The sequence below is a fragment of the Triticum dicoccoides genome, chromosome 3B (assembly GCF_002162155.2).
Source record: "Triticum dicoccoides isolate Atlit2015 ecotype Zavitan chromosome 3B, WEW_v2.0, whole genome shotgun sequence".
Lineage (NCBI taxonomy): Eukaryota > Viridiplantae > Streptophyta > Magnoliopsida > Poales > Poaceae > Triticum > Triticum dicoccoides.
The window spans coordinates 187,403,123-187,408,181 of NC_041385.1; positions in this window are offsets into that span (position 1 = coordinate 187,403,123).

Below are 5,059 nucleotides of genomic sequence, written 5' to 3' on the forward strand. Positions count from 1 at the left end.
CATATCGAAGAAGAAAAAAAGAAGAAGAAAAAAATAGGAGAAGAAGAAAGGAATAGAGTAGAAGAAGAAAAAAGAATAGAGTAGAAGAAGAAAAAGTATTTTCTATTTTTTCTTCTTCTCCTCTATTCCTTTCTTCTTCTCCTATTTTTTTCTTCTTCTTTTTTTCTTCTTCGATATGTATGTATGTATGTCGTCGTTGTCGATATTACCTCCTCTCGACTGTGATAACTTATACCAAAACTCTCGAGGACACCCAAACCCTAGAAAAAAACAATGTCAGTCTCCTACCCCCTCCCGCCACGCCCCTACCCGACAAAATCTCTCGAGGCCACCCCCTCTCGCTCGACCAAAACTCTCGAGGACACCCAAACCCTAGAAAAAAATGATGTCAGTCTCCTACCCCTCCTGCCGCGCCCCTATCCTTGAAGCGTTGCCGTGGCCACCCCAAACCCGGAATAAGCTCGGTCTATGTTTGCCACTAATATATCCACGTGCTGTCATGTTTGTGTAATAATTGCCATGTTGTAATATTTGCAGAAACAATGGAGCACATACGAGACGAGGAAGCAGAGGCCATTCCCGGCCCATGCATACGAGACGAGGAAGCATAAGAGGTGTTGGGGGACATAATCTTGGCCGGAGGTGATATCTTGTCGTATCTTAACGACAATGATGGTCTGGAAGAACAGGGTGAAGAAGCAGGCTACGGTGATCGAAGAATGGAGGAGGAAAGACATGATTATGATGGCTCCGGTGACACAATGACGGTGCAAGAAGGAGACCGTGATGACGGCTCCGGTGACCGAACCGAGTCTGGCCAGGTATATATATTAGTTAAGCCTGTGCTGACTAGCTAATTGATGCATTCATTATTTTGGTATATGTTCACATATTAATTAACTCTCGTCTTTCTTCTTTTTTCTAGCCCTCCGGATCGAGCACAACTTCGGTAAGGAGACGAGGCCCGAAGAAAAAGTTGAGCTCGGATGAAAGGTTTGAGATCACAGAAATCGCGCGCGACGGCGAACCGATTGAACCCATCTGGACAAAGAACGCATTTGCTGCTCAGTGCGGGGTTCTTGTTAGGGACAAGATCCCGATCAGCATCCACCAATGGTATAAGCCTAAGAACGAAGACCCTGAGGTGTCTTATGTCAATGATATGCAGAAAGATGATATTTGGACTGAGCTGAAGGCAAATTTCACCCTACCGCGAGAGGAGGATCCGGGGAAGCTAGTTACAGAGCAATTAATCAAGTCTTTTGCTCTTAGGAAGATGGCAGGCCTATTCAGGAGGTGGAGGAAAGAGCTGAAAAAGTTTGCCAACAAAGAAGAGAAACCAGAATTCATTGGCAAATATGAGAAGATCAGAGATCACTGGCCCGCATTTGTGGCCCACACGACATCGGAAAAGAGTGAGAAGATGTCGGCGACAAACAAGCAAAATGCTGTGAAGAAGCAGTTTCACCATCGCACGGGGTCAGGTGGCTACCTCAAAGCCCGACCTAAGTGGGCCAAGGCTAAGAATGATCTACTTGATAAAGGGATCGAACCAGAGACAATGAACTGGCCAGATCGTTGCCGGACTTGGTTCTTCGGGGCTGGCGGAACCTTGGACCCTGTATCATGGAAGTGCCATTGGACGGACGAGCAACTGAAAATACCAGTCAAGAGGCTTCGGCACTATATCGATGCAGCACAGCAAGGGACGTTCGTTCCAGACAGGGAGAACGACGAGCTCACAATGGCCCTCGGGAATCCTGAGCACCCTGGACGGACACGAGGCACGCCAGGCTCCATTCCGTGGAAGGTTGATTTTCCGGACGCAGGGGGTTACAAAACCCAGGAGAGGAGGAAGAAAGTGGAGCATAGGCAACTGCAGGCGCTGCACGAAAGGGTAATGGGGCTAGAGGAACGAGAAGCAGATCACAGCAAACGACCTGCCGAAGCTTCCCCCGAAGCTACCCCGCCATCTCAGCGGAGAAGCAACATGGCTTCCACCGAGTTGCTTCAACCAGAGCATGTCTTAACAACTCTTGCTGAAGGAAATATGCCCTAGAGGAAATAATAAAGTTATTATTTATTTCCTCATATCATGATAAATGTTTATTATTCATGCTAGAATTGTATTACCCGGAAACATGATACATGTGTGAATACATATACAAACAAAGTGTCACTAGTATGCCTCTACTTGACTAGCTCGTAAATCAAAGATGGTTAAGTTTCCTAACCATAGACATGAGTTGTCATTTGATTAACGGGATCACATCATTAGGAGAATGATGTGATTGACCTGACCCATTCCGTTAGCTTAGCACTTGATCGTTTAGTATGTTGCTATTGCTTTCTTCATGACTTATACATGTTCCTATGACTATGAGATTATGTAACTCCCTTTTACCGGAGGAACACTTTGTGTGCTACCAAACATCACAACGTAACTGGGTGATTATAAAGGTGCTCTACAGGTGTCTCCAAAGGTACTTGTTGAGTTGACGTATTTCGAGATTAGGATTTGTCACTCCGATTGTCGGAGAGGTGTCTCTGGGCCCTCTCGGTAATGCACATCACTATAAGCTTTGCAAGCAATGTAGATCATGAGTTAGTTACATAATGATGCATTACGTAACGAGTAAAGAGACTTTCCGGTAACGAGATTGAACTAGGTATTGAGATACCGACGATCAAATCTCGGGCAAGTAACATACCGATGACAAAGGGAACAACGTATGTTGTTATGCGGTTTGACCGATAAAGATCTTCGTGGAATATGTAGGAGCCAATATGAGCATCCAGTTTCTGCTATTGGTTATTGACCGGAAACAGTTCTAGGTCATGTCTACATAGTTCTCGAACCCGTAGGGTCTGGACGCTTAACGTTACGATGACAGTTATAATATGAGTTTATAGTTTTTGATGTACTGAAGGTTGTTCAGAGTCCCGGATGTGATCACGGACATGATGAGGTGTCTCGAAATGGTCGAGACATAAAGATTGATATATTGGACGACTATATTCGGACACCGGAATAGTTCCGGAGGTTATCAGATATATATCAAAGTACCGGGGGTTACCGGACCCCCCCCCCCCGGAACTAATGGGCCTTGTTGGGCCCTAGTGGAGAGAGAGAGGGGCCGGCCAGGGCAAGAGGCGCCCCCTCCCCTTGAGTCCGAATAGGACAAGGAAGGGGGGGGCCCCTTGCCTTTCCCCTCTCCCACTCCTTCCTTCCCCCCTCCTTCTTGGACTAGGAAAGGAAGGGGCAAACCTACTTGGAGTAGGTTTCCCCCTCCTAGGGCGCGCCACCCCCTTGGCCGGCCCCCTCCTCCTCCCCCCTTTATATACGGAGGAGGGGGCACCCCATGACACACAAGTTGATCTTCGTGATCATTCCTTAGCCGTGTGCGGTGCCCCCCTCCACCATATTCCACCTCGGTCATATCTTAGCGGTGCTTAGGCGAAGCCCTGCGTCGGTAGAACATCATCACCGTCACCACGCCGTCGTGCTGACGGAACTCATCCCCGACACCCTGCTGGATCGGAGTCTGGGGATTGTCATCGAGCTGAACGTGTGCTGAACTCGGAGGTACCGTACGTTCGGTACTTGGATCGGTCGGATCGTGAAGACGTACGACTACATCAACCGCGTTGTTCTAACGCTTCCGCTTTCGGTCTACAAGGGTACATGGACAACACTCTCCCCTCTCGTTGCTATGCATCACCATGATCCTTGCGTGTGTGTAGGAATTTTTTTGAAATTACTACGTTCCCCAACACCTGCTAGCTACGCCGTGGATTTTATCACGGAGTCTCAAAATTGCCACCTTATGGCGCAATGGCAGAACTTAAAAGACAAGGCGGCTGTCGGCCAAGTTCGACCTTCTGAACCCGGCACAACTTTTCTCTGTCGTCCGATTCCAGAAGGATATGCTAGGGTGACGGTGGACGAAATAATGGAGCGATTTGAGGACCTCCAGCTTGACCACCCTACCGGTGAAGGGGAGACTCGGCTAGGTTATGCTCTGAAGACTCCATGCCTATGGCGGAAGGAGTTCATCAAGCTTCCGAACTGGACGCCTTCTCCTCCTCCTCCGGCGAGTCAGGGCACTCCGCTTCCTCCACTGCCTCCTCCTTCTGTGAGTGACGATCATACTCGGCCTCCTTCTCCGGCGCGTGGCGGCACTCCGCCTCCTTCTCCGCCTACGCCGGCGCGCCCGAGCAGCCAGCAGCCTCCTCCTTCTCCGCCTTGCCAGCAAGGGCGGAAGAGACCCGCCGCCGCCCCGGCTGCTCCGGTGCGTCGTAGTCCTTCTCCTCCGCCTCGTAAGCAAGCATGAAAGAAGACAGACGCTGTAGCCGCTCCGTCTGCTCCGGCGTCTAGCAGTACAGCCAGAGGCGGGGGGCAAAACATATACGGTCCTTCTCTCAAGCCTCTAGAGATGTTACCGTAAGAGAGGACCAAGGAGGAAAATGCGAAGATCGTGCGGGCCGAAGTGGACGACTTCTTTGAAGGGTTGAAAGTAAAGAGACATCCACCTCCGAAGGAGAAGGTAGAGCCGGTGAAAGCAAAGCGCACTATCGATGCCCTGAGAAAACCACCAAAGTCTCCGCTGAGAACCAACTATGAGCGCATTACTGAACAGACATATCTCGAAGCGGAGCGGTCGGGAAGTACTGTCAGACATCAAAGGTCAAAAGAACGAGCAGCTGCGAAAAAAATTGCCCAGCTCGGCGAACAAGCAAATCAATCGTGCCCCCCGCTCAATGTGTCTAGCGGCAACATCGTCGCTAATGCTCCGGGGACGATGGCCGGTTATGGCAATCTTGCAGATTACCTGCCTGACGATCAACTTCCTGATTTCATGGAGGTGGACGAACACAGATACGAGTACGGGAAGCCTCTCGTCAAAGATGAAAAATCTCTAACAACGATGATGCGAAGATTCCATAATTGGTACATGAAAACCTGCAGAGAGTCTGGGGGGGCGAATAGTTTGTATCTGAGAATTAAAGAGGAGCACGACCTCGTTGGAACTGATCTATTGCCTGTTCCATTTGAGGA